Raw genomic sequence first — 23,165 nt, 5'->3', positions numbered from 1 at the left:
CCAGAAGGAGCCACATGGATCTGAGGCGTGAGGGATTTTGTTGCTGTAGTATGAGGTCCATATCAAGTCCACCCACGGCAGGTCAAATTCATTGTAAAATTTATGGAGGTATTTCAACAGTAGTGCATCACTCTGGACTTTCAGATTGATGATTCCAAGGCCTCCACTCTCTTTAGGTTGGCAGATCATACCCCAAGAAGCAAGAAAATTATAAGTTTCACCTTGCTCAGTTTTCTTTGTCCACAGACATCTCCTTCGAAGCTTATCAAGAAGCTCTAGGATTTTTGGTAGGAATTTCATGGTGCAGAGCGCAAATATCATCAGGGAGGTATTCACGGAATTTAGCAGGTTGAGTTTTGCCCCATATGACATCAAGTTGAGGGTAGATGATAGCCTTCTTTCCACTGAGCAGACCAAGGGAAGAAGATCTTGCACTGAGGGCTTTGTTGTACCAAGTGGTAGCCCCAAGTATGTGAACGGCATGTTGCCAATAGTGCAGCCAAATATTTGAGCTAGGGTGTTGGAGAGCGAACTATCACAGTTAATTGGGACCAAGGTAGATTTGTGAAAATTTATTTTGAGGCCAATAGAGGTAGCATAATATGTTAATATTTCTTTAACTATATTTGATGGAACAGGGCAAGCTGGCATGATGAGAATGGTATCGTCCGTGTATTGAATCACTGGATAGTCTGTTTGTTCAGGGCGGGGGAAGGGTAACTGAATGTGCCCTAGTCTGTAAGCTTCATTAATTGCCGCCTGTAGTAAGTCCGCCGAAAGAACAAAGATTATGGGCGACAGTGGATCGCCCTGACGTACTCCACATTTGCAGAAGAATTGTCGGCCCGGGACACCATTTAATAAAACCGAGGACTTGCCCAAGGAAAATATGCTTTGCGTCCATCCAAGCCACTTCTCATTAAAGCCCATGTTTCTCATAATTTCAATCATTGCTTCATGTTCAATCATGTCAAAGCTTTGGCAAAGTCTAGCTTAAGGAGAATTATTTCTTTTCTTGATGCTTGACACTGAAAAATATATTCAAATGCCCACGCCAGACAGTCCTGGATGGATCTCCCATGAATGAAGCCATATTGATTACGATGGATAATTTTAAGGATGATTTTCTGGAGTCTATTCACAAGCAATTTGGTGATCACTTTTAGGCAGCAGTTCAGCAATGTAATGGGTCTATAGTCACTAGATTCAGCCGGCGAATTTATCTTGGGTATAAGGGTAATGAACCATCGTTTATGCTCTCGAGGTTAAGGCCTCCGTCAAAGAATTGGGAGCAGAACTTATAGAAATCTTCCTTGATTATGTGCCACAGGTTTTGAGGAACAAACCGTTGAAACCGTCTGGGCCTGGAGCCCTATCAGCAGGCATTTCCTTGATGACTTGGTCTATTTCCTCATGAGTGAATGGCACAGTGAGTTGATCAAGATCCTCAATTCTTTTGATGATAATAGGTAAATCAAACATCATTTGGAAAGGTTTTGAAGTACCCAATGTCTCTTTAAATGTTTAAAAAATGATAGCCTCTTTGCTAGCATGGTCTTCCACTGTAGATCCATCAGGCAGTTGGAGTGTAGCAATATTATTCTTTCTGTACCTCTCTGATGCCAATGCCTGGAAGAATTTCGGTCGTTCGTCACCAAACTTGATCTAGCGAATAGTGCATCGCTTCTTCCAATATTGCTTTTGATACGAAAGAAGCCTCAGCAAATGCAGGGTTTGCGGAGCGAACCGGTTTAGACCATTCAGTGGAGACTGTCTCTAAGAATTTCTATATGGAAAGTTGTTGTCGGGGTTTCGGGAAAAAGTCTAGTTTTTTTGGGTTGTACCGGGAAGTCACCGGAAGGTTCTAGAGGGTTGCGTAGGGGTCCGGAAGTCCACGGAGGGTTCCACCATGTCCCATACAGTAGCAGGGGCTGTAGGGGGCACCCTGGCCTTACTTGGGCAGGCGCACCAGTCCCTACTTGGCCCATGAGCCTAGGGGAAGGGAAACCCTAATGGGGAGGGCCCTCCAGTTGGCTTGGAGGGCACTCCTCCCCCCTTGGCCGCCGCCACCCTGCCTTGGGAGGGGGGCTATGGCTGGAACGCCCTTCCCTCACCCCTATATATAGTGGGGAGGCGCAGGGGGCAGCCAACCCATCCGCCCTTGCCCTGTCTCTCTCCCGCTACTCTTCCATATTCTCTGGTACGTGCTTGATGAAGCCTCCGGAATTCCTCTATCACCACCACCACCATGCCGTCGTGTTGGTTCAGATATCACCTACCTCCTCTCCCTTTCTTGCTGGATCAAGAAGGAGAGGACTCCACCGAGTCGAACATGTGCTAATCTCGGAGGTGCCATCCGTTCGGCACTAGATCGGATTGGATCGCGATTGGATCATGAAGAGTACGACTACATCAACCGTGTTATGACGCTAATGCTTTCATCTCCAAGGGTATGTAGACACACTCCTCTCTCGTTGCTATACATCTCCTAGATTAGATCTTGGGTGTTTCATAGGAATATTTTTGATTTTCATGCGACGTTCCCCATCAGCTGGCTCTGGCTGCGGCTCCCCTATGGTGACGGGTGATGGCTATGGCTGGGGACCTTCGGTGCTTCCGGTTGGCACAGTGGTGGTGGCTCAAGGATTGCACAGGTTGATGGCGTTTGGCACTCGACGGCGGGGTGCTGGTGGCGGTGTCAATCTTTCTCCTCCTAGGTATGGGCCAGCAGCGCGTGGGCTCGCGCTCGTCGAGGTGGCTACAACCTAGGGTTTGTGCTCGGGCAGATCGGATCTCGCGCCGAGGTGGATCAGAGCATGTGCTCTGGGTAGGTGAGGTTGTGCTTGATCTGGGTGGTGCTCATTCTCTCCTAGCGGGTGTGGTGGTCGGTGGTGGTGGTCGCTGTCGGTGTCAAAACCGGCAGATCTTGGGTAGGGGGTCCCGAACTGTGCGCCTGAGGATCAATGGTAACAAGGGACGGTGGGGACACAATGTTTACCCAGGTTTGGGCCCTCTTAAAGGAGGTAAAACCCCACGTCTTGCTTGATTATATTCAATGAGTATAGGGGTTACAAGAGTTGATCTACCTCGAGATCGTAATGGCTAAACCCTAGCTGTCCAGCCTACGAGAATTCTGATAGCCTCTACGGACTAAACCCTCCGGTTTATATACACACCGGAGGGGCCTAGGGTTGTACATAGTCGGTTTGTAGAGGAAGGAAATAACATATCCGGACACTAATCTTGACATCCACGCATATGGCAGTCCTACCCGGACACGGGGGAAGGTCTTATGCTTGTATCTTCAAGGCCCATCAGTCCGGCCCATATCAAATAGACCGGATACCCGAGGACCCCCTAATCCAGGACTCCCTCAGTAGCCCCTGAACCAGTCTTCGATGACGATGTGTTCGACACGCAGATTATCTTCGGCATTGCAAGGCGGGTTCCTTCTCCTGAATATCTTAGGATAACTCCCTACACAAAGGAACTGTATCCAGCTCTGCATAATTAATACAACACTTAGCCACGAAGGCAAGACATCAAAATAAAACGTCTTTTACTGACAACTTTTTCAGCGAAGCGTCACATTTGACTCTTTAACATTTCGAACCGTTTTCACACCTCCCGCTTCGCGTTTCGAGGCATAGCCCCCAATTGCACGTCTTGTCAAAATAGTGATCGCGCCCGCCCATTTTGGGATTCCCATCAATACGGTTTTGGGTAATCCAACCGCGCCGTTCGCACGATCTGGGAACAAGCGAGTTTTAAGGCTTGAGAGGGGGGCGTTTGGTATTTCACTGCCTATAAGAGGGTAAAGATTCCTCCTTTTTTCCCACGCCTTCTCCTAGACCCTGCCTTCCCACCTTTGAGCTCCAGCGCCCAAAAAACTTTAATCTTCCTCACCGCCACCAACCTCCCCAACCATGTCTGGATTCGGTTCCAAGGGCAAGTGGGAGGCCTCCTCCGTCACCGAGAAGGACATCAAGGAGCTCCGGGGCGCAGGCTATCTGTCCGTGGATATCGCACATAGGCTCCCTACCATAGATCAAGTCATCCCCATTCCGGAGCCCGGCAAGAGGGTCGTATTCGTCCCTCATTTCCTCCGAGGTCTAGGGTTTCGCCTCCATCCCTTCGTCCGGGGCCTCATGTTCTACTATAGACTAGATTTCCATGATCTAGCCCCAAATTCCTTCCTCCACATATCGGCATTCATCGTCATGTGTGAGGCTCTTCTCCGCATCCCCCCACACATCGGCCTATGGCTGAAGGTCTTCAATCTGAAGCTGAAGGTGGTCGACGGGCAGCATGCGGACTGCGACGGGGCTATGGTAAGCAAGCTCCCCAACGTCGTCTGGACCAAAGGGGCTTTTGTCGAGATTGTCAAGGTGTGGCAACAGGAGTGCTTCTATATCACCGAACCCCGCGAAGCCAACTGGGCACCCACACCTGATTTTAGATCCGGACCCCCCCCCCCCACGAGGCTCACCTCATGGGCCACCAAGGGCCTTGATTGGGGGTCCCAATCGGAGGTGTTGGTGCTGCAGAAGCGCATTTCCAATGTGTTGGGCAAAATCACTGGTCTCACTAACGTGATTCAAGTGATGCTCGTCCGCGGCACCCTTCCCTGCCAACTCCGGGCCTCCCCCATGTGGGAGTTCAATCTGAAGGAGCCTCAGACCTTGAAGCGCTTCTTCGGCACTACGCACAAAGACATATGGAAGCAGCTCTTCAAGGCCCGGAAAAACTGGCCGCAGAAGACCAAGGACATCAGACTCGATATCGAGAATCCAGTCTCAGCGGTGAGTATAATCCCTCCAGAGATTTTTACTTAGTCAACACTTCAGACATAATGAAGATTATATTGAATTCCTTCCATACAGGGTTGGACGGCCAAGGCGGAGCGGATCAACTGTCCGGCTCCACTACCTGAAGACTCGGCCTCTCCCCAGCTGGCAGAGATGCTGGTCCTGGTGCCGTATCAGGCGCCGGAGAAGAAGGCCAAGAAGAAGGGCAAGGAGGTCAGAGGTGGCCCCCGCCACAAGGGTCCTTCGAACATAGTGACCAGAGAGACCGAGGCCGTCTCTTCTCACGAAGAAGACGGGGAGGAGGTAGAAAGCGACTCCCCTCGTAAGGGGAGGAAGAAGAAGAGGGCGGCCACCGAAGACCTAGAGGAGGAGGCGCCCAAGAGAGGAAAGATGATCCTCCATGACAGTTCGGACTCAGAGTCTGAACAAGTCCACAAGAAGCCTCCAAGGGCGAAGCCCCTGGCCGAATCGTAAGTATTCGGATACTCATTGTTTAACTTTAATCCTCCCTTTCTATTGTATATGCCATTTTTGCTATGTGCCTTTCAGCCCTCCATGCGAGCTTCCGAACACTCTGTTATCGGAGCGAAGCTCTCTGCCGCCCCAGATGGCAGAGAGCGAGATGCCGCCACGAGCCTCCACGCCTGTCACCATGGATGACACCGAGGTGCTATCCCGAAGGACCTCTCCTGTCCGAGGAGGGGCCGGCGAGGCTGTCGAGAAGGAGCCCGAGGTTAATACCTCGGTCGCCGAAAATATACGGGAGACGCGACGCCTATGACGACCGACGGTGGGGACCCCTAGGAATCCGGGCCCCAACCGAACACCATTCCGGAGCACAATGTGCTCCGGGATCAGGTGGACAACCCCCTTTGAAAGAGGGGGGAGGAGCATCAGCTCCATCGGCGACCTCTACTAATCTGGAGGCGCCGAACACTCTAACGGAAGCACTGCAACGTGCTTCCATCGTGGAGGAGCACCGCACCCTGATGGGTGCGGTAGTAGGAAAGGTTCAGTCTGCTAAGAGCGGACTGAACGAAGCCTTCCACAGCCTACTGATAGGCTTCGAGGTATGCAACGTAATGCTTTAAACGCTTTTCTATAGTGTAGAGGAATATACCTGTATACAGATAGTAGCCCCAGAGGCTCTGTCCGGTGTAAAAGAGACCAGACGGAGGATCCACATAAGATTAGGGAAAGCTAACATACTTCTCAGTTTATCGTAACAGGCTTCCCTGTTGGCGGCAACCGCACAGGCCACAGAAGTTTCCGAACTCAATCGGAAGCTTAAGTTGGCCGATGAAGAAATCGACCGCATTAACAAGCGGTTCGATGAGACGCAAGGTATGTGTATGGTGTTAAAACTTTAGCTGTACATCATAAGTGATAGTTATATTCAGAGACTAAATCATGTAATGCTTTGATTATGAGCATAGTTGGGGCAGATGAGGTCGAGACCCTCAAAGGCGCCCTTGCCCAAGCCCAGCAAGAGGCGAAGGCAAACAAGGCAGCCGCTGACAAAGCAGCTGCAGAACTGAAGACCGAGCAGGCCGCCCGCCGCCAACACGAAGCTCGGGTGGCCAAAGTCAAGCAGGAGCTAAAGGACGCCATCAGCAAATGTGAAGATTTGGAGGAGAATACTTCGGTCCAATCATCCGAACTCGCCAAAGCCCTCCAGGAGGCTAAAGAGGCGTGGGTCGAGTCCCGGAGTGCTCGGGAAGAGATCCGGCAGGCAAAGCAGATAGCGGATGGTAAGGCCTTTCTTTTGCAGAGTATTTTTGGAGGTCAAAGATATGCTTTTCTTACTCGAGTGTGGAGTTCTCCAGACGCGTTTGCGGATCTTCCGAGGAGTGTTGCTGATGTCGCATAGTTCTTCCGAGCTCAGGAGGGGAACTCAACCGAGAAGTTGTTCTGGTCGCAGTATCTTGCGCCGGAGCACCCGACGCCCCTGAATGACCAGCTGAAGCAGCTGATGGAGCTGCATAGGGTGGCCGGTTTGCCCATGATGGATCTAATAGTCTGGCTATGGCCAGCCGAACCCATTCCTAGTAGCTACTTCGTTTTGGTGAAGCGGCTCGTCGACGCGCTGCCCCAGATTGATGCTGTGAAGCGCTCGGCCTGCATAGAAGGTGCCTGGATGGCCTTTGCCCATGTCAAGATGCACTGGGCCAAATGAAGGCCACAAACATGGCGACCGCAGGCCCGCCCGAAGGCAAGGACCACCGCAAGCCGGAGACGTACTTCGAAGAAGTCCTGGCAGGGGCCCGAATAGTAGAGGGCCAGTGTTCTAAGAACGTGATATTTGATTAGATGGTGAAGGTTGTAAAAACTATGTTATGATCCATGCTTGTAATATATGTGCGCCTTTTATCTTAAGAAATTTTCTCCTCTGCAGCCATTTAATTTTGAAAGTGGCCAGTCGTCGGCTTCAGCCCCCACGTAGATACTATGGGGGTGTTCGGCGTAACGCGTGACCGCACTTTATCCAACGTCTTGGTCCATAAAGGAGGTGTCCGCGGGTTGAACCAGGCAATCAGACCGTGCAGCTTTATTACTTTCACTTAGCCGTGGGAGTTTGACGGTGGGGCTAAGTACTAGCCCCTTGTGCATGTGCGGCAATCCGAACTAAGGTGCCCTTTTTGCATGCGGCTGGACGAAAACTAGCCCCTCGTATAACACGGCGTAAATCACTAACGATTTGTAGTAAGTCGTCGAATTACCGACCAGCTCTCGCTTTATCATGACAATCAGTTTTTGGCTTTCTCTGCTGAGGTATTTGACCGGAGGAACCAGAAATACAATCGCAGTAGTTCTCCCTTTACTAGCTTAGCCGAACGAGCGGAATGTAAGGTGGTAAGCGCAGGAACCGGGCAAGCCAACTATAGACCAAAGACATGATTCAGAGCCGATGCATATAGTGCAATATTCGGGACGCCGAAGAGTACCCTATATGTGTTCGGACTTGAAAACGTGCGGAGCCGCATACAGCCCCCGGTGTTAAGACCAGACTAAAGCACGTGTGGCAATCTGAAGTAAGGAGAGGATACAGATGACAAAATAAATCAGTACCGAACTAGAGTGATGATCAACCGTTTCCTTTATATCCTGGTTAATACGTCGAGACGTGCTATTACAGATAATCCCATGAATATCAAGGCTATGTTACATGCCGATAGTTGACACAAGGGAAAGTTCTACACAGGGCCTAGAAGCAGTAGTTTTGAAGATCCCAGTGGTGCCCTGCCACACGTCTGCGTCGTTTCTCCTTGGTGAGAAATCCTTTGATAGGAGGAATTGATGGTCATTTATAAGAAAGGGGAACCCATGAAGGAGCCCCTGTGCAACCGTGGAGTAGGTAGGTTTTTAATGAACCTGTAGTAAGAGAGAGAGAAAAAAAGAAAAAAGATAAAAAAGGTTAAGGTTCGAATAGGGTCGAGCCGTACTATAGACCTCTTCTGCAGTATGCCTCCGGTGCTGCCCAAGGTATTTTAAGTGCGTAATTATGCACGTGCTATACGTATGCTGCAACCTTATGGGGCGATCGACGCAGGCTGAACTGCTATTTAAGCTCCGGGTCCACCGAGCTATCGTGCTGTAGTGTGGATCGGACTTGCTTAGCGGTGTCATGGATCTTGATGACCGATGAGCTATTCGGCTTGATGAGGCCGTTCTGTACCTCGGCTTCTAGGGCCGTGGTGTGCTCCTCAGTGCGGAGGGAACACTCCATGTTTCCATTCACTGTAATGACGCCGCGCCGTCCAGGCATTTTGAGCTTTAAATAAGCATAATGTGGGACTGCATTAAAGCGGGCAAAAGCAGTTTGTCCGAGCAGTGCATGATAACCACTGCGGAAAGGGATGATATTGAAGATCAAGTCTTCACTTCGAAAGTTATCCGGAGAGCCGAATACCACTTCCAATGTTAAGGAGCCCATGCAGCGGGCCTCTACGCCAGGTATCACTCCTTTAAAGGTAGTGTTACTAGGCTTGATTCTTGACGGGACAATGCCCATTTTACGGACAGTGTCTTGGTAAATCAAGTTGAGACTGCTGCCGCCGTCCATAAAGACTCTGGTGAGATGGTACCCATCGATGATGGGATTGAGTACCAGGGCCGCCGAACCGCCGTGACGGATACTGGTTGGGTGGTCCCTGCGATCGAAAGTGATCGGACAAGCTGACCATGGGTTAAACTTTGGGGCGACAGGCTCTACGGCGTAGACGTCCCTTAGTGCATACTTGCACTCCCTCTTTGGGATGTGTGTGACATATATCATGTTTACTGTTTTCACCTCGGGGGGAATCTTCTTCTGCCCCCCAGTGTTTGGAGGGCGGGGTTCATCCTCGTCCTCGCTTGGAGGTCCTTTCCCCTTATGTTCGGTATTTAATTTACCGGCCTGTTTAAAAACCCAGTAGTTTCTGTTGGTGTGGTTGGCAGGCTTGTCAGGGGTGCTGTGGATTTGGCAGGGCCTATCCAATATTTTGTCCAAATTGGATGGGCCATCTCTATTTCCTTTGAATGGCTTCTTCCGCTGTCCGGGTTTAGAGCCGCTGAATCCGGCGTTGACCGCCGTATCCTCAGTTTCTTCATTGTTGTTCCAACGCTTATTTTAGCTGCGTCATGGCCTTCCATTGCCATCCCTGGCCTCGGAGGTGCCAAGGTCGCTGGTACTGTTGCTTCTACGAGCCAACCAGTTGTCTTCGCCCGCGCAGAAGCGGGTCATAAGTGCAGTAAGGGCTGGCATAGTTTTTGGCTTTTCTTGATCGAGGTGTCGGGCGAGCCATTCGTCACGGACGCTGTGCTTAAAGGCCGCTAAGGCTTCGGCGTCCGGACAATTGACAATTTGGTTCTTTTTGATTAAGAACCGAGTCCAGAGTTTGCGAGCTGACTCTCCGGGTTGTTGGACTATGTGACTAAGGTCATCGGCGTCCGATGGTCGAACATAAGTGCCTTGGAAGTTATCTCGAAAAGCATCCTCCAAGTCCCCCCAACTGCCAATGGAGTTCTCTGGGAGGCTATTCAACCAGTTCCGTGCTAGTCCTTTTAGTTTTAGGGAAAGGTATTTAATGGCGTGGAGATCACCACCGCGAGCCATGTGAATATGGAGAAGAAAGTCTTCAATCCATACAGCGGGATGTGTCGTTCCATCATATGCCTCGATGTTTACGGGTTTAAACCCTTTCGGAAACTGGTGCTGCACTACCTCATCGGTAAAGCACATGGGGTGTGCGGCGCCTCTATATCGAGCAAGGTCATGACGGAGTTCGGATGGCATTCGTGTTCGGTTCTCGGCCCAAACTTGGTTATGCTTGTCGCGCCAGGCTTGATGGCCATCGTCTCGCGTTGGAGCCCGTCCCCTTGATCCATAGATTGATCTGGTCTGGCCGGCTCTATTGTCCAGGTCCTGACGTAAGTCGTACGTGTAGCTCGGAGCCGCTGTCTCTTTGCCTCTACGGCGAGGTGGAGTGGGCTGGTGTTCGGCATAATTAGCCGATTTGTCCCGTCCACGTGGTGGTCGATCCGATTGATCAGCATGGTTGTATTTTGATGGTATTGGCTCAAGGGCCTCGCCGTCGAATTGTGGTAGTAGCCTACGCTTTGGGTAACTCTTTGTCAGGCACTCGAGGCCATATTCTTTGTAGCCAGGACCTTGGTCCATCTATCGTTGAGCGTATCCTGTTCGGCTTGAAGCTGTTGTTGTTTCTTTTTCAGGCTCCTCGCAGTGGCGATGAGCTGTCCCTTAAAGCGTTCTTGTTCGAGGAGTTCCTCTTGTTACCAAGGCTAACATCCTCCTCGAAGGCCGGTAGATAGTTACTATCTTCCGAACCCTCATGGTCGACAAGTTCGTCGGGGTTGACTTGTCCCTCTTCCCACTCATCCTGCTTGATCGCAGGCTCAACGGGGTGGTCCGAGTCTTCGGCATTGTCCAGAGTGTCATTATCTCCGGTGTCGGTATTTCTTTCCTTTTCCCGACGTGATAGTGAACGGCGCCGCTGACGACGGCGCTTTGGTGGTGCCTCAACGTGCTTGTCCTCAGTCGGATCTTGAGTGCCATCGTCGTCCTTCGTATCGGGTGTATCCACCATGTACGCATCGGAAGTAGAAGTGGTCGTCCAACGCTCGGTGATAGGCGGGTTTTGGCCTGGTTCGGCTCCGGCATCGTCGTCCATACCATCGATGTCTTCGGAGGTGTAATCTAGCATGTCAGTTAGATCCTCGACAGTGGCTATTAAGTGAGTGGTGGGCGGGTCGTAAAATTCCCCGCTCTCAGCCCCTAGTTCAGGCTGGGTGTAGTTCGGAAGTGACGCTTCTGTGATGGCGAGAGATCGCATTAGGTCCAGTGCCTCGTTTAGGAGCGAAAGCTGGACAGGTGACTGAGGACCTGCGGAGCTGGGTATGCTAATCACCACTTGACCAGTGGACGCAGACCTCGAGAGTTTGGAGTTGACATCCAGAGATGAGTCCGGCTTCCCGATGACACGGAGAGTCATGTTTGACTCTAGGCTCGCTGGTAACATGGTCACCTCTGGGTCTCTGGCAGGAAGCTCCATAATGGGAGAGAGTCCGGCGGGGTTTATCTTCCCGTCTTCGGACAGAGTGGTCCGCTCTGGATCTAAGGCCAGGGCAGGCACGGGAGTCGCTCCTTGAGTGGGACCTGATGGTGGATCCAACAGGCTTCCTTCATGTAGACGAGGAGTGGCGGCCGAGGCCGAAAACCCTTTGAAGATCAAGTCTCCCTGGATATCAGCGATGTAGTTCAAGCTTCCAAACCTGATCTGATGACTAGGGGTGTAGCTGACGATCTGCTCGAGGTAACCAGTTGAATTGGCACGCAGAGTGAAGCTGCCAAACACAAAGAGTTGACCAGGGAGAAAAGTCCCCCCGGAAATAGCATCGTCAATGATGACAAGTCCAGCCATCTATCCTTCTGTCGACGACACAGTGGAACTCTCAATGAAAGCACCAATGTCGGTGTCAAAATCGGCAGATCTTGGGTAGGGGGTCCCGAACTGTGCGTCTGAGGATCAATGGTAACAAGGGGCGATGGGGACACAATGTTTACCCAGGTTCGGGCCCTCTTAAAGGAGGTAAAACCCTACGTCCTCCTCGATTATATTCAATAAGTATAGGGGTTACAAGAGTTGATCTACCTTGAGATCGTAATGGCTAAACCCTAGCTGTCTAGCCTATGAGAATTCTGATAGCCTCTGCGAACTAAACCCTCCAGTTTATATACACATCGGAGGGGCCTAGGGTTGTACAGAGTCGGTTTGTAGAGGAAGGAAATACCATATCCGGACACTAATCTTGCCATCCACGCATATGGGAGTCCTACCCGGACACGGGGGAAGGTCTTCTGCTTGTATCTTCACGACCCATCAGTCCAGCCCATATCAAATAGACCAGACACCCGAGGACCCCCTAATCCACGACTCCCTTAGTCGCGATATCTTTGCATCGGTGAGCGGAACTACATCGGTGGCCATGGACATGGTGCCGTGCAAGCTTGCTTGGGCCAGGGATTGTTCGCCAACGACCATGGGCAGTCATAGAGTCATGTCCCCCATTCCACTGGGATTGGCTGGGGACGCAGACTTGGGGGTCTCGTACGATGGAGGCGCCTACCCAAACTCGATAACTGATGTCGGGTTAGGAGTAGATGGTGCGCATCTGCTCTTCTTACCGTGGTTGACTGTCTTGTGAACTGAGCGGTGTACGGTGTCTTGTGATAGGGATGCCAGGGTGGCGGCCCCGGATGGCAATACGCACAGTTGGCTCTCCGACGGGCACCATTGCAGCGGTGGTGGCACTCCTTCCTGGTTGTGTGGGCGACGCGAGGTGTAGAAGCGGATGGCTCGGGCGTGTTCTTTGCCCTGTTAGGGGCGACGCCCTGATCCGAATCTAGGGATCACGCTCATCTTGGGGTCCCCGTTGTGGCACGGTTGAATTGCCGATGATGGAGACACCCGTGGGTGGATGGGGGTTGTGTTGGGCTATTTCACGTGACGTGCCAGCGAGGGAGCCACCTTGAGCATGCAAAGGAACTTTTGCGCATGGCAACATCGATGATAAGGAACGTTGCAACGTTGACGGTGAGGAACTTGGCAACGTTGACAATGAGGAAGTCAGTGACAGTGGGTTTGCGGTGGGGGTAGGGACGAGCATAGGGGTTGTGGAAGGTGCTTTGTGTCTGTCCTGAGTTTGTGTCAGGCTTATAGGCTAGGTCATGGTGGTGTGCACCCTCTTTGTTTTCCCTATCCTCTACCATGATAGATCTGGGAAATTGCTGAAGGAAATATGCCCTCGAGGCAATAATAAAGTTGTTGTCTTATATTTCCTTATTCATGATAAAGGTTTATTATTCATGCTAGAATTGTATTGATCGGAAACCTAGATACATATGTGGATACATAAACAAACACCGTGTCCCTAGTGAGCCTCTACATGACTAGCTCGTTGATCAAAGATGGTTAAGGTTTCCTAACCATGGACATGAGTTGTCATTTGATAATGGGATCACATCATTAGGAGAATGATGTGATGGACAAGAACCATCCGTGAGCTTAGCATAATGATCATTCAGTTTTATTGCTATTGCTTTCTTCATGTCAAATACATATTCCTTCGACTATGAGATTATGCAACTCCTGAATACCGGAGGAATGCCTTGTGTGCTATCAAACATCACAACGTAACTGGGTGATTATAAAGATGCTCTACATGTATCTCCAAAGGTGTTTGTTGAGTTGGCATAGATCAAGATTATGATTTGTCACTCCGAGTATCGGAGAGGTATCTCTAGGCCCTCTCGGTAATACACATCATAAGCTTGCAAGCAAACGACTAAGGAGTTAGTCATGAGGTGATGTATTACGGAACGAGTAAAGACACTTGCCGGTAATGATATTGAACTAGGTATGAAGATACCGACGATCGAATATCGGGCAAGTAACATACCGATGAAAAAAGGGAATTACGTATGTTGTCATAATGGTTCGACCGATAAAGATCATCGTAGAATATGTAGGAGCCAATATGGGCATCCAGGTTCCCTATTGGTTATTGACCGGAGAGGTGTCTCGGTCATGTCTACATAGTTCTCGAACCCGTAGGGTCCGCACGCTCAACGTTCGATGATGATATAGTATTAAATGAGTTATGTGATTTGGTGACTGAATGTTGTTCGAAGTCCCGGATGAGATCACGGACATGACGAGGAGTCTCGAAATGGTCGATAGGTAAAGCTTGATATATAGGACGATGGCATTCGGACACCGTAAGTGTTTCGGGGGGTACCGGGTACTTATCGGGTCACCGGAAGGGGTTTCGGGCACCCCCGACAAAAGATATGGGCCTTATGGGCCAAGAGGGGAAGCACACCAGCCACAAGGGGCTGGTGCGCCCCCATATGGGCCGGCCTAAGGATGGGAAGGAAAGGGGAGATCGGAAAGGAAAATTTGATTAGGATTCCCACTGCCTTCCCTCTCCCCCTCTTTCCTTCTCCCTCGGTTATATATGGCAGGGGGCGTGGCTTTGGAGGGACCCCAAGTAGGATTCCTCCTACTTGGGCGCCTCCTATGGCTGCTCCTCCCTCCCTCCTACCTATATATATGTGGGAAGGGGGCGCCTAGCACACACCAGAGAATTTCCTAGCCGTGTGCGGCGCCCCCCTCCACCGTTTACACCCTCGATCATATTTTCGTAGTGCTTAGGCGAAGCCCTGCGGAGATCACTTCACCATCACCGTCACCATGCCGACGTGCTAACGGAACTCATCTACTACCTCGACGTCTTGCTGGATCAAGAAGGGGAGGGACGTCACTGAGCTAAACGTGTGCAGAACGTGGAGGTGTCGTGCGTTCGGTACTTGATCGGTTGAAGCGCGAAGAAGTACGACTACATCAAGCGCGTTCTGAAACGCTTTCGCTTACGGTCTACGAGGGTACATAGACACACTCTCCCCCTCGTTGCTATGCATCTCCATGGATAGATCATTGCGTGTGCGTAGAATTTTTTTGTTTTCCATGCAACGATTCCCAACAGTGGTATCAGAGCCAAGTCTATGCGTAGATGATATGCACGAGTAGAGCACAAAGAATTGTGGGCAGTGATAGTCATACTGCTTACCACCAACGTCTTATTTTGATTTGGCGGTATTGTGGGATCAAGTGTACCGGACAAACCTTACATGTCCACGCACATCAGACCGGTTCCACCGACTAACATGCAACTAGTTTTGCATAAAGGTGGCTAGCGGGTGTCTGTTTCTCCTGCTTTAGTTGAATCAAATTTGATTGCGGCCGGTCCTTGAAGAAGGTTAAAACAGCAAACTTGATAAATCACCATTGTTGTTGTTTTTGTGTAGGTAAGAACGGTTCTTGCTAGAAACCTGTAGAAGCCACGTAAAACTTGCAACAACACAGTAGAGGACGTCTAACTTTTTTTGCAGGGTATGTTGTGATGTGATATGGTCAAGACATGATGTGATATACGTAATTCTATGAGATGATCATGTTTTGTAAGATATCTGGCAACCGGAAGGAGCCTTATGGTTGTCTCTTTATTGTATGAAATGCAAACGCCATGTAATTGCTTTACTTTATCGCTATGCGTTAGCAATAGTTGTAGAAGCAATAGTTGGCGAGACGACCACGACACAACGATGGAGATCAAGGTGTCGAGCCGGTGACGATGGAGATCATGACGATGCTTTGGAGATGGAGATCAAAAGCACAAGATGATGATGGCCATATCATGTCACATATTTTGATTGCATGTGATGTTTATCTTATATGCATCTTATTTTGCTTAGAACGACGGTAGCATTAAAAGATGATCCCTTCACTAAATTTCAAGGTAAAAGTGTTCTCCCTGAGTATGCACCGTTGCTACAGTTCGTCGTTTCGAGACACCACGTGATGATTGGGTGTGATAGACTCTACGTTCACATACAACGGGTGTAAGATAGTTTTACACATGCGGAATACTTGGGTTAGACTTGACGAGCCTAGCATGTACAGACATGGCCTCGGAACACTGGAGATCGAAAGATCGAACGTGAATCATATAGTAGATATGATCAACATAGAGATGTTCACCATTGATGACTACCCCATCTCACGTGATGATCGGACATGGGTTAGTTGATTTGGATCATGTATGACTTCGATGACTTGAGGGATGTCTATTTAAGTGGGAGTTCATTAGTAATTTGATTAATTGAACTTAATTTATCATGAACTTAGTCCTGATAGTATTTGCATATCTATGTTGTAGACCAATAGCTCGCGATTTAGCTCCCTTATTTTTTATATGCTCCTAGAGAAAACTAAGTTGAAAGATGATATTAGCAATGATGCGGACTGGGTCCGTGATCTGAGGATTATCCTCATTGCTGCACAGAAGAATTATGTCCTTGATGCACCGCTAGGTGATAAACCTATTGCAGGAGTAGATGTAGACGTTATGAACATTTGACAAGCTCGATATGATGACTACTTGAGAGTTTAGTGCACCATGCTTTATGGCTTAGAGTCAGGGCTTCAAAGGCGTTTTGAACGCCATGGAACATATGAGATGTTCCAAGAACTGAAATTGGTATTTCAGACTTATGCCTGTGTTGAGAGGTCTCAGACCTCTCACAAGTACTTTGCCTACAAGAGGGAGGAGAATAGCTCAGCCAGTGAGCATGTGCTCAGAATGTCTGGGTACTACAATCACTTGAATCAAGTGGGAGTTAATCTTCCAGATAAGATAGTGATTGACAAGAGTTCTCTAGTCACTATCACCAAGCTACTAGAACTTCATGATGAACTATAATGTGCAAGGGATGACAAAAACAATTCCCAAGCTCTTCGCGATGCAGAAATCGACGAAGGTAGAAATCAAGAAAGAACATCAAGTGTTGATGGTTAACAAAACCACTAGTTTCAAGAAAAAGGGCAAGGGACAGAAAGGGAACTTCAAGAAGAACAACAAACAATTTGCCGCTCCCATGAAGAAGCCCAAAGTTAGACCCAAGCCTGAAACTGAGTGCTTCAACTTCAAAGGAAATGTTCACTAGAAACGGAACTGCCCCAAATACTTGGCGGATAAGAAGGATGGCAAAGTGAATAAAAGTATATTTGATATACATGCTATTGATGTGTACTTTACTAGTACTCGTAGTAGCCCCTTGGTATTTGATACCGGTTCAGTTGCTAAGACTAGTAACTCGATACAAGAGTTACAGAATAAATAGAGACTAGTTAAGGGCGAGGTGACGATGTGTGTTGGAAGTGATTCCAAGGTTGATACGATCACCATCGCACACTCCCTCTACTTTCAAGATTACTGCTGAACCTAAAAAAATGTTATTTGGTGTTTGCTTTAAGCATGAATATGACTTGATCATGTTTATTGCAATACGGTTATTCATTTAAGTCAGAGAATAATTGTTGTTCTGTTTACATGAATAAAACCTTCTATGGTCATACACCCAATGTGAAAGGTTTATTGAATCTCATAGTGATACACATGTTCATAATATTGATGCCAAAAGATGCAAAGTTGATAATGATAATGCAGCATACTTGTGGCACTACCGTTTAGGTCATATTGGTGTAAAGCGCATGAAGAAACTCCATGCGGATGGACTTTTGGAATCACTTGATTATGAATCATTTGATACTTGTGAACCATGCCTCATGGGCAACATGACTAAAACTCCATTCTCCGGAACAATGGAGCGAGCTAATGACTTATTGGAAATAATGCATACCGATGTATGCGGTCCGATGAGTGTTGAAGCACGCGGTGAGTATCATTATTTTCTGACCTTCACAGATAATTTGAGTAGGTATGGATATATCTTGTTGATGAAACACAAGTCTGAAACATTTGAAAAGTTCAAAGAATTTTCAGAGTGAAGTGGAGAATCATCGTAACAAGAAAATAAAGTTTGTACGATCTGACCGCGGAGGCGAATATTTGAGTTATGAGTTTGGCCTTCATTTAAAACAATGTGGAATTGTTTCACAACTCACGCCACCTAGAACACCACAGCGTAATGGTGTGTCCGAACGTCATAACCGTACTTTATTAGATATGGTGCGTTCTATGATGTCTCTTACCAATTTACCACTATCATTTTGGGGTTATGCATTAGAGACAGCCGCATTCACGTTAAAAAGGGCACCGTCTAAATCCATTGAGACGACACCGTATGAACTATGGTTTGGCAAGAAACCTAAGCTGTCGTTTCATAAAGTTTGGGGATGCGATGCTTATGTCAAAAGGCTTCGGCCTCATAAGCTCAAACCTAAATCGGAGAATTGCGTCTTCATAGGATACTCTAAGGAAACAATTGGGTACACCTTCTACCACAAATCCGAAGGGAAGATCTTTGTTGCTAAGAATGGGTCCTTTCTAGAGAAGGAGTTTCTCTCGAAAGAAGTGAGTGGGAGGAAAGTAGAACTTGATGAGGTAATTGTACCTTCTCTCGAATTGGAAAGTAGTACATCAGAAAAAGTCGTTCCCGTGATGCCTACACCAACCAGAGAGGAAGCTAATGATGATGATCATGAAACTTCACATCAAGTTACTACTGAACTTCTTAGGTCACCTAGAACAAGTTCCGCACCAGAGTGTTACGGTAATCCTGTCCTGGAAGTCATGTTATTAGACCAAGACGAGCCTACGAACTATGAAGAAGCTATGATGAGCCTAGATTCCGACAGATGGCTTGAGGCCATGAAATCTGGATCATTCTGGTGGAAGGACCTCATTAAACTCATGCCTACATATCGTGGGGTTACAACTGTACAAGTCAACTCTGGTGATACGGCCCTATTCTGGAAAGACAAGTGGAATAACTCCATCTACACCACGTCCTTCCCTCGAGCGTTCTCCTTTGCTACCAATGAAGATATTTCAATTCAACAGTTTCTGGCAACCACGGATCTGAATGCAACCTTTCGCCTACCGCTATCCATGCAAGCCCACGACGAGCTACCACAAATTCAGCGGGAGGTCTTTCATTTCAATCTGGACGGCTCAAAAGATCAGTGGATTTGTACTTGGGGAGCCCAAACATTCAAGACCTCTGCCTATTACACCTTTGTCTTCCGGGATGTACATACCCATGAGGGGTTCAAATGGCTTTGGAAGGCCAAATCCATCCCAAAAATCAAAGTGTTTGGCTGGTTTCTGCTTTCTGACAGACTCAACACCCGCAACATGCTGAACAGACGACACTATAATATTGGCAACAATCTAGACTATCTTCTTTGCAACCAACACGTTCAGGAGACGGTGGAACATCTGTTCTTTCATTGCACCTTTAGTCGAACATGCTGGCACCTCTTGGGGATCCATTGGCCGCCGCAGGGCAATAGGTTGGATATGATTTCACACCTAAAAATGAGGCATAGGCGCAAGATGATCATGGATACCTTCCTGGTGGCTGCCTGGAGCCTCTGGAAGGAACGAAACAACAACTACTTTCGACATGTGACCCCCACAGTCGCCTCCTGGAGGACACGCTTCAAAAAGGATTTCTCTGATATTAGCCATAGAATACCACAGCATAAGAACCATTTAGTGGCCACAGTGCTTGCTGCTCTCCTCTAACCACCCCCACCCCTTTGTAACCCCCCCATGTAAACCCCCCCTTCCCCCTCTCATGTAAATACCATGTAAGACCACCCATTTATATATATATGCAGTAGGAAACTCTCCTACTGTCTAAATTTTCAAAAAAATGAAATCTAAGATAGGATCCATGCATGAGAACAAAGTGTGGACTTTGGTGGACTTGCCCGATGATCGACAAGCCATTAAGAATAAATGGATCTTCAAGAGAAAGACGGACGTTGATTGTAATGTTACTGTCTACGAAGCTCGACTTTTCGCAAAAGGTTTTTGACAAGCTCAATAGGTTGACTACGATGAGACTTTCTGACCCGTAGCGATGCTTAAGTCTATCCGAATCATGTTAGCAATTGCCGCATTTTTATGAAATCTGGCAAATGGATGTCAAAACTGCATTCCTTAATAGATATCTTAAAGAAGAGTTGTATGTGATGCAACCAAAAGGTTTTGTCGATCCTAAAGGTGCTGACAAAGTGTGCAAACTCCAGCGATCCATCTATGGACTGGTGCAAGCATCTCAGAGATGGAATATACGCTTTGATGAGGTGATCAAAGCATATGGTTTTATACAGACTTACGGTGAATCATGTATTTACAAGAATGTGAGTGGGAGCTCTGTAGCATTTCTGATATTATATGTGGATGACATATTATTGATTGGAAATGATATAGAATTTCTCGATAGCATAAAGGTATACTTGAATAAGAATTTTTCAATGAAAGACCTCGGCGAAGCTACTTACATATTGAGCATCAAGATCTATAGGGATAGATCAAGACACTTAACAGAACTTTCACAAAACACATACCTTGATAAGATTTGAAGAAGTTCAAAATGGTTCAGTTCAAGAAGGGGTTCTTGTCTGTATTACAAGGTGTGAAGTTGAGTAAGACTCAAAACCCGACCACGGTAGAAGATAGAGAGAGAATGAAAGTCATTACCTATGCCTCAGCCATAGGTTCTATAAAGTATGCCATGATGTGTACCAGACCTATTGTGTACCTTGCCATGAGTTTGGCAAGGGGGTACAATAGTGATCCAGGAGTAGATCACTGGACATCGGTCAAAATTATCCTTAGTTACCTAAGAGGACTAAGGAAATATTTCTCGGTTATGGAGGTGATAAAGAGTTCATCATAAAGAGTTACTTCGATGCAAGCTTTGACACTGATCTAGATGATTCTAAGTCTCAATCTCGATACATATTGAACGTGGGAGCAATTAGCTAGAGTAGCTCCATGCAGAGCATTGTAGACATAGAAATTTGCAAAATACATACGGATCTGAATGTGTTAGACCCGTTGACTAAACCTCTCTCACCAGCAAAACATGATCACACGTTAGTGCTCTTTTGATTGTTAATCACATGACGATGTGAACTGGATTACTGACTCTAGTAAACTCTTTGGGTGTTAGTCACATGGCGTTGTGAACTATGGGTGTTAATCACATAACGATGTGAACTAGATTATTGACTCTAGTGCAAGTGGGAAACTGAAGGAAATATGCCCTAGAGGCAATAATAAAGTTGTTATTTTATATTTCCTTATTCGTGATAAAGGTTTATTGTTCATGCTAGAATTGTATTGATCGGAAACCTAGATACATGTGTGGATACATAAACAAACACCGTGTCCCTAGTGAGCCTCTACTTGACTAGCTCGTTGATCAAAGATGGTTAAGGTATCCTAACCATGGACATGAGTTGTCATTTGATAACGGGATCAAATCATTAGGAGAATGATGTGATGGACAAGACCCATCCGTTAGCTTAGCATAATGATCGTTCAGTTTTATTACTACTGATTTCTTCATGTCAAATACAAATTCCGTCGACTATGAGATTATGTAACTCCCGAATACTGGAGGAATGCCTTGTGTGCTATCAAACGTCACAACATAACTTGGTGATTATAAAGATACTCTACAGGTATATCCGAAGGTGTTTGTTGAGTTAGCATAAATCGAGATTAGGATTTGTCACTCCGAGTATCGGAGAGGTATCTCTGGGCCCTCTCGGCAATACACATCATAAGCTTGCAAGCAAACGACTAAGGAGTTAGTCCTGAGGTGATGTATTATGGAACGAGTAAAGAGACTTGCCAGTAACGAGGTTGAAGTAGGTATGAAGATACCAATGATCGAATCTCGGGCAAGTAACATACCAACGGACAAAGGGAATTACGTATGTTGTCATAACGGTTCGTGTTGCGGATATAACTATTAAGTATGACGCGCCCAGGAGGGGTCGGGTTATACTTATGGCGGTTCATAAGACAAAGCCCATGAGGTTCAAGATGGCGGTTCATGAAGCAGACCTACAAGGGCCTGAAGCCCAAAGGCGACTTAAGGCCGTTAGGTGTAAACCGCCATATGTGTATGACTTGTGTTGTAAGGCAAGTGTAATTAGTCACCGAGCCGGACACGTTGTTTATGAGCCGGCCGGGACTCCGTGAGCCGATGGGCGTCAACCTGTGTATATAAAGGGACGACCCGGCGGCGGTTTAGGGTAAGAAACAAGAGATCAAAAGTTAGGTCAAGCGTATTCGCTCCTGGCAATCAAAACCTAAGCAATACCACCTCAAACTGGATTAGGCCTTTACCTTCACCGCAAGGGGCCGAACCAGTATAAACTCCCTGTGTCCTTTGTCCCATTTAACCCCTTTAAGCTAACCTAGTTGCGATGGCTCCACGACGAAGTCCTTCTGCCAGGACATCTGTCGTGACAATTCCACGACAGTTGGCGCCCACCGTGGGGCCAGCGCACGGTGGTTTCGAGTTCTTGAAGGGCAGCTTCGAAGGGATCAAGGGATATGTTGTGGGTCGGATGACCAAGAGTCGTCGCGGCAAGATCTACATCAATGATGCAGTTTGGGGCCCCGAGGTCGGCTCCATTGAGTACGGGTACCGGGTCCCCTTCGGCAGAATCCATGTCTTCATTGGTAAGATCAGCGAACCGGGCCCTGAGCCGGACATCTGCACCGACATCATGGAGACGGCTCAGCGTGCGCGACCCGCCCGAGTTCAGCCCACCGTGAAGCGTGCCTTCGTGGGATTCATCCATGGGGCGGAATCTGAGGATAGATCTGTGTCTGGTGGTGAGACGGTCGTCTACTCTGATGGTGAGTCGTCCACTGGTGAAACTGGGTCGTTGTACCAACTGCAGCCGGCTTGGGGGCTATTCCGATGGCACCTGTATTCCGGACCCCTATTAGCCGCCAAATAGGGTCGCGATTTTCATGGCCGATACACAGCCACTGCAGATTTCTTCGACTGCGGCAGCAATGATCTCCGGGTCAGCAACGGCAACAGCAGCCGGGGTAGGAGGTCCTGTGCGCCCGCCGGCTCAGGTCTTTATCGACTTGCTGGACAATCTGACAACATTGTTAACTGCGGAGGTTAACCCGGCGAATCAAGTTTAGCACAACGCGGAGGTTGGAAAATTGCGTGATGAGATAGCACAGGCCAAGGAGGAGCTGAACGCAGAGAACGTCTGGATGGCCACAGAGCGGGCTGCTTTAGATGCTCAGGCACAGCGGATTCAGTCAGAGTCTTTCCAGCTCACGATGGATCAAAATGCTTCAAATGAAGTCATGAGGAGGAGGCATCAAACTCGTTTACCTTCAGTTTACAAGGCGAGAAACCTCTTTAACACGCCTGGAGCGGGGACCAGTAACCAGTCGGAGATAAACCGGGTTGAAACACCTGGGGCTGGAGCGCCAGCT

Source organism: Triticum aestivum, chromosome 3D (genome assembly GCF_018294505.1).
Source record: "Triticum aestivum cultivar Chinese Spring chromosome 3D, IWGSC CS RefSeq v2.1, whole genome shotgun sequence".
NCBI classification, from domain to species: Eukaryota; Viridiplantae; Streptophyta; class Magnoliopsida; order Poales; family Poaceae; genus Triticum; species Triticum aestivum.
Note: the sequence above shows the minus strand (reverse complement) of the source record.